The sequence below is a fragment of the Mytilus trossulus genome, chromosome 4 (assembly GCF_036588685.1).
Source record: "Mytilus trossulus isolate FHL-02 chromosome 4, PNRI_Mtr1.1.1.hap1, whole genome shotgun sequence".
NCBI classification, from domain to species: domain Eukaryota; kingdom Metazoa; phylum Mollusca; class Bivalvia; order Mytilida; family Mytilidae; genus Mytilus; species Mytilus trossulus.
The window spans coordinates 7353113-7364859 of NC_086376.1; positions in this window are offsets into that span (position 1 = coordinate 7353113).

Consider the following 11747-nt stretch of genomic DNA (forward strand, 5'->3'; position numbering starts at 1 on the left):
ACAGGCACCTACATCAGTTTGATGGCAGTTGAATATTTGTAATAAATGTAAACACACGAAAAGAAAGTAAGTCAAGAGCATGGACGGTCAAAGGAATGCACACAATAAGCGATACAATTTAGCTCATTTCAATTATCACTATTGTGAAGTTCTCATACTTCTTAGTTTATTTTGGCACCTATTGGAGGAATGAAAAAAGTGCACTGCAACATTTTGTTAAGTTTATTTTGCTAAAAAATAAAACATATTTAAAATTTATATATCTAGGGCATGCTGTGTCTTTTAAAAAACGTTTCCAGATAAACCTTTACATTTTTAATTAGCATAACGCTTCAACAAACACAACAAATGGAAATACGCTAATGCGGGGTTCACACATTACCGATTATTGCTCCCGTTTTAGATCAGACAACAATACGACACGAAAAGTAAAAAAGTGGGATTAGTATCCTCAATTATCTGGAATGTCCTATCATTGTCTGAACGCAATCGTTTTAGTTCGTAACAGATTCATAATGGTCGGGAAGGTTCTGAATAGTTCGGCAAAGCACCCCGACAGTTAGGTGCGTCCTGTAGTAACATTCGGGGCACTCAGCCGATTTTGTCTAGTCGGATTACAATCGTGGCTATGTCGTGACAGATCCTGTTGTATCGGATCGAATTCCGAACAATCATTATGTCTTGTGTATTCTGGACGGTGTCCTATGGAACGGGAATGATCTGGAGTAATTTTCCATAGCTGTTTTTCTGCCGATTTAGTCCAGATTGCATCCAGATCTTGTCGATTGTGAACCGTTTTTTGCCGAAACCGTTCCGAAACAGTCCCGTTATTAATACGAAATTCGTCAATGATACCCACGTCAGAGTCCCGACAATTACAGAATACAATACGACTGAGACCAGACAAAGCCGTTTGCAATGCGATAGAGCGGACCGTGATAGGATTACGTTCCGACAGTACCTGATCATCCCGAACATGCCGACAGTTTTTGAACAGATAACTTCCGTCAGCGTCGGTTCACTGTCTGGTCACTGTCTGATCTCTGTCGGATTACATTCGGTAGAGTCGGGACGCAGTCGTGACAGACTCGGTCGAATTTTACCTGGCGAAAAATACAAATCGGATTAAAAGCTGATTCAGAAAGGGATTGTCGGGACTAATTCGCTAATGCCCGCGTCAAACTGTCTCAATTTGTATATACGATGGACACCCGATTGCGAAAATTGTAAGTTCGTACGAAATTGGTCCCGATCTCGTTGAAATACCAAAAAGTAACCGAAGCAAGTACGATGAATAACGAAGTATATACGATGGTGCCGAAATTATATACGATAGCAAAAGATGGACAAACGAAGGTTAACCGAAGACGGGTATTTAAGCTTCATATCTCAGCCGAAGCCTACACGATGGATCACGAAGGCTACACGATGGATTACGAAGGCTACACGATGGATTACGAAGGCTACACGATTTATTACGACGATGTCGCCATGGCCATACGATGTCCAAAAAGACGTGGTGTACAGCTTATGATACATTTAAATCATATGCCCATATGTAACTTTCAAGGGGATGCAACGCTTGACGTTGCCTTCTTTGAACTGTAAAATGTTTGCACTAGTCAGAATAATCACCCATAAGTATGCCCATGTTTACTGATCTATCCTAAAGGTAAGGTGACGGGTTCCTTGATCCCTTTTGTTCACGAAGAGCTCTTTCCAGGAGAATATCATAATAATAAAGACAAAAGGAACGATGTGGGGAAAGCAACAAATGCGGCAAAATATTCAGGAGCCTGTAATTCAGTGGTTGTCGTTTGTTTATGTGTTACATATTTGTTTTCGTTCAGTTTTTTCGTTTGAATTGTTTTATATTGTCTAATCGGGGCCTTTTATAGCTGACTATATGCGGTATGGGCTTTGCTCATTGTTTAAGGCCGTACGGTGACCTATAATTATTAATGTTTGTGTCATTTTGGTCTTTTGTGGATAGTTGTCTCATTGGCAATCATACCACATCTTCTTTTTTATATATAGAAAACAAAATGGTTATGGAGTAAACATTCGTGTGACAACAACTCAGACGATATATAAAAAATCAGAATAATGAAGAAAAGGTTGGTTTCCCTATATACGTGTACCTGCAGTGTTGGAATACGAGTCGCGTTTATGATTTTCATTATGTTACTTGATATGAAAAATTGACAAAAAATAATATTTTACTTGTAAAGTAAATCCTGAGCCTGTAATAGCTGCTCTTTTTGTTCCCTTTGAATTAATAGAAACAACGCTGTTGCCTTTTTCGTTCTCATAGAATCATATGATATGAGCTCCATGATTTATGAACGTCTTTCTTAACCGTCGTATAAGACTGACCAGTGCATATCGCGCATGGCCCTTTAAATGTATTTTAGCGCAAAAATTAACTTACAATTAGCTGGATTTATTGCCGTCGTAGATCCATCTTGTCGCCTTCGTACTTTTATTCGATGGCAACACGACGGGATTACGAGGTCTTCACGAAGTCGTGTTGCCATCGTAAGACCTTCGGGTAGCTTCGTGATTTATTCGTGTAGACATCGTAATGTCAAAACTGCCCGATGGAAACGACGGAAACACGAATGCAATACGATGTTCAAAGATGCATTCCCGGTGACATTACGATGGTGAGGATGTTGATACGAACTCAATACGAACCCTCAACATCGGACGCACCTTTCGGTGATTTTTAACATGTTAAAAAATTTAGAACCCTTTTCGAAGTTGTCCCCGAAGGCTAGAAAAAGTGGCCGATGGTTTTACGATGGTTAAAGATGGCACTACGAATAGCCCGATCTGGATACGATCAGTCCGGATTTTGACAATTTCCATAATAGTGTTACTATCGGCGTAAAAATCGGGACAGTGTGACGCGGGCATTAGAAACGGTTGAATATCGACGCTTCATGAACACTATCTGATTGTTGTCGTGATCAAATTATTTTTTTTACAAATTTTAATTTTAAGTTTGAATTTCCATCCACGATTCACAGGATCTTGATCAGACTTTTAATAAATTTTAATCGGGAATGGTCCTGTCAAGGACGGTAGTAAAAATCGTGAATGTGTGACCCCAGCTTTACTAGTATCATCAAATTTAAAGATTTTCAATTATGTTTCAAGTTAAAAATAAAAACTTACACAAAATCTCATGTAAACCCGGTATTTCGCAAGTAATAACAAAGATAGCAATCCTTACAAAAAGTCATGTGAAGTATATCATATTGGAAGTGGTAAATTGCGTAATACCGAAGTAGTACATGTATATATCACAAGACGTTCACAAGACTCCTAGGATCAATAAGAAGCGGACGTAAATTATCCGGCATTCGTTATTATAGAAAAATGGAACAGCATACATTTGCTTTCGTTTTTTCCATGCTTGCTTATGCTACAATTACAACACAAGCATGTAGTTTTCCAGTACAAATGCAAGGGTTAATTGAAGGGATCTCCATGGAATATCTAATAAATGGCACTGGAGGTGCAGTTGAGGTATGTAAACTATTATTTAAGCTAATTACTATATAAGTAAGCCGCCTTCCAAAACCAATAACAACAACTTCTAAAGTAAAAAAAATATCATATGTAAACTATAAATCAGATGAACTGATTTATAATTATGGCAGTTTTGGAAGGGTGTGTTAAATTTCATTTATAATTTTTACTCCGGATTCGTCTTTTGTGACCACAACACGTATAGGCGGATACAGATCCGAGCATAATTCGACTAAAATGAAGAATATTTTAGCCAAAAATCTTCTGTTGCTAATTGATATTCTTAGATTCTGTTATTCGCCTACACGAAGTTTTCTTTAATGAACGAGGCACGGAGTAGTTTCATGAATATTATAGTCTGTGTGTAGACTTTTCGTAATCTTAACTTTGCGTACACCACATGCACAACTCTTGCATATAGGAATAAATCTTTATTACCTCCTCTGATTTATGTTGATATATTCATATTCCGCTAGGCTGTCTTTGTTGCTTTTTTATTATGCTGAATAACTTATTTGGAATATTAAATAAATTTCATTCAATAGATAATAGAAAACCATATTACATGGACAAATACACGTCAATCAGCGACAACAGGGTCCTCCAGTCTTTGTTTGGATTTTGATTTTAACAGGTTTTAAGGCTTTATGCAGACATTGTTACATGCATTCATGATTATTTCAATATCGACAGAAATGATAAAGTTGATCACATTGCATGATTACAAAAAAAAACTCCTGGGGCACCTTAGCAGATGCGGATTAAGTGGGAGGGGGCGTGAAAATGGGCATGCAGACCGGCTCAATTTATTGAGCTAAATTCATGGTTAATCCATACTAAGTTTTTCGTGTAACAAAATCTGTGTTATCTAATTAAAGTGTAATTAGGGTGTAGTTTGTCTTTTGTATATGTTGTACTGGCAATGATGTTGAATGCTTTTCTTCGACTTGTTGTGCTTTTTTAACTTCAGCTATGAACACTATGTCAAAGTTTAGTTTTAGTTATTATGTCTCAGGCTGGGTTTGACAGACAGCTTTTGATATGTATACAATGCATTAATATAATTTTATTATTCACTTTTATGAGATTTTTTTTGTCATTGTGCCAATTTAGCATTATTTTAACTAGATGACTCTTAAGATGTTTTAGTACTGCGCAAGTGCTTACTCCGTTGTGCAGTTGTTTTTTCATGATCTATTGTCCCCACGCAACGCGTTGCGGGTGGCATAGAAAAACAGTGGGACCGTTCGTCTGTGCATCTGTGCTTCCATGCGGCCGTCCGTCTTACCGTCCGGTCAAACTAGCGCTCTCACCTGTACAATTCCTTCTAGATTTTTATAAAATTTAAATCAGTTTAGTTTTCTGAAACAAGTATTAAAGTCAGTGGCGATCAGGTATTTTTAAAAGAGTTACCCTTCTTGGAAATAGCAGTTAATTGCATAAAGTAAAAATTACAAAAATACTGAACTCCGATGAAAATTCAAAACGGAAAGTATCTAATCAAATGGCAAATTCAAAAGCTCAAACACATGAAACGAATGGATAATAACTGTCAAATTCCTGACTTGGTAAAATGTGGTACAGGCATTTTCTTATGTAGAAGATGGTGGATTGAACCTTGTTTTATAGCTAGATAAAACTCTCACTTGCATGATAGTCGCATCAAATTTCATTGACAACGATGCGCGAACAAAACAAACAGACATAATAGGTACAAATGTTAAAAATAGGGGTACACCAGTCAACATTGTGTTATAATCTTAATCACTATAAAAACAAACAAATATGTAACAAAGAAGCACACAAAAAATTAAGGCATATTCCAAATTTAAGAACCTCATAATTACATTGGTTTTTTATTATACAATTATACTTATCTATGTTTAATCCACTCATAAAAGATTGAAATATTTTAATACTGAGAGTATTATGTATAATTGCATTGTAAGCGCTTTCGCATGTACAATTCTGGTAAGATTGTTGTCAAATTTATATCAATGACTTGGATTTGTTTGAAAAACAGTGTCTAATAATCTGAAAACAGTTACTACCCTTGGAAATCTTGGTCATATCGAGAATATTCACAATTCGAATCGCCTCTGTGGCAACGTGTAAGTCTTGAGTGTAATCTATTCTGATTGTACTATTTAATAACACGTGCTTAATTTAGAAACAGTAAATATTTTTTTTTTACTTATAAAACATAAGGTATTTGATCAGAATCGGTAAGTATCGAATCAGCAATTGGTAGGTTCACAATTAGGTCTGGGAATAGTGGAATGTCTTCTTGATGATGTTCATCATGTGAGCTAGCCCATTTATATTCCGGCTCAGAATGTCGGTCTTGTACATAGCATTTTTCAAATTGCAATCCCGAAAAGCATTATATATCTGCTGTCGGACGTTAAAGAGTTTCCAATCTATGTTGTTATTTAGTCATTAAATTATAATCACATAATTTGATACTTTCTTATTAATATAATCTAGGGAGGGTTTCAGATTACCTATGATGTTAAAAGACAAAAATCCGTAATGATTGGAGAAGTAAACAACATGGGAACCCGCTTTCATGAACATGTTCTTGATGATTATGCAAATGTAAGAAATAGCATCTGTGTTTAATTGTTTGAGGATATTATACAATTTCATATTTTCATATTTATTTAATTAAGGATGAACTTGATCTATGTGTTTCATTTCCTTTTTGATATCAGACCAAATAAAACGTTTCGTATATATTTATTTTAATATAAGGCCAAATAAATCATCAGATTATTAAAACAAATTGAATATGAAATTGTATTTTCCAACCACATCATATCTTGTTCGCCTACTTTGTACTTTTGTTGAAGTCAAAGTAATGTCTTTATAAAGATAGGAAACCGTATCCGTATTTGTATTGTTGATGTTGACCGACTACCTTATTCCTGTCAGCGCAAAGGAAAACATACGCCACATTACATTTTCTGTACAAAACTTTGATTTTTTTCGAAAAACTAAGGATTTTCTTTATACCAGGAATAGATTACCTTAATCGTATTGGACACAACTTTTGGGAATTTTGGGTCCTCAATGCTTTTCAATTTTGTACTTGTTTGACTTTTAAACTATTTTGATCTGAGTCTTATATAGACGAAACGCGCGTCTGGCGTATCAAATTATAATTCTGGTACCTTTGATAGCTATTTACAGTTTTCCCACATTTTAATTTAAAATCCTTATTATCCTACATATATACCGGAACAAAACTTGGACACGTTCTACCACCTCAAACTCAAATTATAAAAATGGCCAAATAACTTCGAATACCATTTCCTTTTTCTAAATTCTCAGCTTAAAAAAATGAAAGGTATAGTCTAAAAATTCGTGAACGCGAATAAAAAATAATAAACCTTTTGTAGGTTTTTAAGACCAAACATTCATATTACCTCTTTCTAATGTATATTAAAATGAAACCCGACATTAATGTTTCGCATCTTAAAATACGATGAATACATTAACGCCGCTTTTACTAATTATATTGCAGGGACAAGAGTATGTTGTTTTGAATGGCAAACGTACCATTACGCCTCTCAAACGTAAAATGTTGACTAAAATTCCAAGTGAGTAGATGTATACTTAGTAAGTATTTTCTTGCCAAACATTTCATTACAAAGTTTTAAATGGAAAATTATAACAAACAACTTATTCCTTTCTTTATTGACGGAACAGGAGCTGCTTATCTTTGACATTGTTTACGTTTGCACGAATTCGGTGAATCATGTCTATACCGAACCTTTTGATTTTGTTCGGTTTGACACCTGTTCGGTTTAATCAGGTTCACAATGCATTAATCTGTACATGATTCGAAAAGTTTTGGTTTAAACTAGTGGAAAGTTTATTCAATGGGCTGTACAGATAGGACTCCGACACTGTATTTTTATTTTTGTATGTACGCATTCTCGATTTTAATGACTGTTATTAAGAATTAAAGAATTAGAAGATTACTGTATTGTATTTGAAGCTCTGATGGCATCAATTTGTTTTTTTATGTCACATGTTTAGTTTAGGATATTTGCGACCATCAGTTCGCCAGTTGATGCCGTCGGAGCTGCAAATACAATATTGTTATCTCCATTCTAATGTAACTGACGGAATACAACGTGTAAACATAGTTACATTTAAAATTCTTAATGCGTCTTCTGCGCTTACGCGTACATTAACATGAAGCATCAATTTCGAATTATTGACGTTACCCCCTCAAAATGAACGTTACAAACAATATTGCATCAATTGTGTCTTTTATAACATTACTTTATATCAGAATCTATTACAAAATGATTTTGTTTTACGTAGGCGATGCAAAAAAGATTATGTCGTCGTATTATAGACTTGACGATAACAAGATTGGTATTGACGTATACTCATTCTCCTATGAATGGGGATCAGATAACTATATCTGTAATGAAAGAGGGGTGTGTTCCCGTTGGAGAGCATATCACAGGAAAAGCATTTCTACTTGACGTCGGATTCATGGGAATGACCAGTAGTGTTAAGAATGCCACGGTATTTGATATCCATAAACCGTGTCAGAGATCAATGCCACCGAGTTTCTTAGAATTTAATGTAGGTATGTTTGACTTTAGAGTTAACATTTATAAGTATTTAAGAAAATTATTTCAAACTATAATGTGTAACAAAATTGCATCATTGCTTATTTATATGTGCCACAAAATTAGATATATTTCGAAAATGCTCAAATTAGCGTCCACTCGCCTCCGCCATAACAAGTTTTTATATATATCACAGACTGATCGCGATGAAAATTTTGTCATAAAATCAATGCTTGATATCTAAAAATGGGATGAAAGATATCAGAGAGACAGTCAAACTCATAGATCAAAAATAAACTGACAACGTATGGCTAAAAATATGAAAAGACAAAAACATAATATAACACAAGACACACCATAGTGAACTCAAGTCACATAAGCTGGGGTGATTTCAGGTGCTCCGGTATGGTAAGATATAAAGATCGTCGGTGCTCGTATATGTACTATTTCATCGGAAATCAAACAGTAACTGTTACTGTATCCAATATGTGACTAGTGTAAAACGTTTTAACTTTATTGAGCAGACACTATCAAAGAAATGCTAGAAATGTTGTTTTACAAAATAAAAATAAAAATACCGATGAGATTTCAGACATAGGATAGGCACATGACCATGTGACAGGGTTAATATATAATAATTTCAAAATTTAAATTTTCATCTTTTTGTTTATTCAACAAGTGTACTCAGTAGACAAACGAAATGTTCAACAATCACTAACAAGAAGGATCAGTACAGTATTCACTTAACTCGATAACTGTAAAAAAAAGAAAAAAAAAGAAAAGAAGTGAAACAGTTATTTTTTGGTAACATTTGAATAAATATCATGTATATAGTGGGAAATAATTTGAATCCATTGTATTTTTTTCAGAGTGTTGAATTTCTGAGGAATACAAGACACTACTCTTCGATTCATTTACACCTGAAGTTAGTTATACAGCATGGATTATTTTGTCCATATTTAAATCATGTGAATGATACCAGAGTTTTTCCATAAGCGTCCGTTCGAGCTATCCGGTAAGGTGTGACCGAGGCTTAACGCATTTAACGTAACTTGTAATCTTCTGATTAATTTTTAATTCGATCATTGACCGTGTTTGTTTTGTCTCTAAATATATAATTGCACATTTTATTGATGCACATAAAGAATAATTAAACCATCCTCATTGACTGTGATATGAAATCAGATCTGAAAGTTTTAGTAGCTAATAAAGATCTGAATAAAGATTATGTGAAAGAATTTTTAACCTTCGAAAAATAAAACTTGAATTGTGTAAAATGTGTATGTATTGTTTTACCTAAATTTAAAATGCATATCTACTTAAAAAAACAACAGTATCAAATTGAATTTCATATATGGAAATGCTATAAACGTGTAGTCAAAAAATCGTGCAAACGACAGGTATTTTCAGTTTGTAGTATCCGTAGTGTGGGTAGTCCGAGATTACTCTGACGTCCGACGGCTGTTTAGCCAGACAAGCTGGGGCCGTTGGACGTCAGAGCTCGTTCCATATCAAAAAGTGGGTATTTGCCCACCCAAAATAGATGCGCTGCTTCCTCGCTTCTGGAGCCGACTGAGGGCTTTGGAATTATATAAATCGGGCATCAATCTCTTCAGTTTTCATTTATCTCTTCATTTATGTAAGTTTCACCTACCTGCCAAATCTTTATTTTTCTATATTTTAACATTTTTCACAGAGACCCATGATTTCTCCATTAAGTCTTTCATTTTCAAAGATTATCACGTGACCACGAGAAAACAGTGCAAATGCCCATAATGTAACACCTCGTTCATTTACGATGCAAAATACCTAAATGTCCGAGAGCTGCCGATTTTTATCGTGGTCGGAACTAAATGCTAGTTACCGATCTCCTGTAAAGGAGTTGAAAAAAACGTGGTTGCTTCTAAATGTTAAACATCGATCTCCTACAAAGGAGGTAACACAATATAAATATTTGCACATTTGAGTCTCGAGGCCACGAAATCTCTCGTAACTTGACGTCCATTTGAAAGTGAAAGTCAAAAATGCAGAAATCATGGGTCCCTGTGAAAAATGTTAAAATATAGAAAAATAAAGATTTGGCAGGTAGGTGAAACTCACATAAATGAAGAGATATATGAAAACTGAAGAGATTGATGCCCGATTTATATAAATCAAAGGCCCTCAGTGGGCTCCAGAAGCGAGGAAGCAGCGCATCTATTTTGGGTGGGCAAATACCCACTTTTTGATATGGAACGAGCTCTGACGTCCCACGGCCCCAGCTTGTCTGGCTAAACAGCCGTCAGACGTCAGAGTAATCTCGGACTACAGTGTGGGTAAAGTTAAAACTTGGTAACATTTTATTAACAGGCTATGATCCTCTTCCTCGGTAGAATGATGTCGTCCAAAACTGGGTTAGTCAAGTTAATTATGCATATTGATATACAAACTAACAAATCTTTATACTCTTCACAATACATACATGTATAGCATTGGTTTTCTTTTCTTATTATTGGAGTCGTACATTTGTCTGCAATTCTGTACATCATTCTCCTTAAGGTCTTTAGTTGTATCGCTGGCACTCATACCACATCTCCATACATTCATATAGTATAGATTTTTAGTGCGACTGTTGAAATGGACAATACGAATTTTCTGAAATTCCATAGTATTACCACAAAGATTAAAACGATGGAAATCTACAAATATATGAAACCCTGTTTTCTTTTGTATAATCTCATTATTGTATTGCAACTTGGTTCTTTTTAGTTGTACCGTCTTTTCAAGGTGGTACCCAACCCCTGCACTAAAATAAATTTGGGTTGTTTAATTTTCATAAAATGTTGACGAAGTTTTCAATTTGACCCTCTGATAAAAGTATAAAAATTTCAAAATATTTGAACCAACCGTTTTATTAGAAAAATTGCACTGGTTATATAGCAGTTTGACAAACACTCATTTTGATCACTGAGAAGCCTAATATTCCCTCAACAACGCAACGTAATTTATACGTTTAGCTGATTTTACAGAGTTATCTCCCTGTAGTGTAAGGTACCACCCTTACATTTTCTTCTCTTGCAAAATGTCAAAATGTATTAAACCAGAAATTAATATACCTAAGGAAAGATTTTTTATAAGGTTAATTTCTCTCTTATTATGAGTAAAAGGATAACTATATTAAGTATGACTTGTGCTCCTCATGCCCGTCAGACAGTTTTCACCTGACCTCGACCTCATTTTATAGATCAGTGAACAAAATTACGTTTTGTTTGTCAAGTCCATATCTCAGATACTTTAAGCAATATGACTAGTATATTCGCTGTATGAAAGAACTGTAAAGGGTACATGACCAAATGGCAGGTGTCATTTGGCCTTGACTTCATTTTCATGGTTCGTGGCCGTTATAGTTAAGTTTTTTCTGTTTTTTTTATCTGTTTTTCTTATACTGTATGCCATAGGTCTACTATATTTGGTGTATAGAATGATTGAAAGGTGTTTAGCTGACAGATGTCATCTGACCTTAACCTCATTTTCATGGTTCAGTGGTCAAAGTGAATTTTTTGAGTGTTGGTCTTTTGTTCTTATACTTTATAAAATATGTCAACTATAATATTTAGTGTATGAAATGAACATATTTTA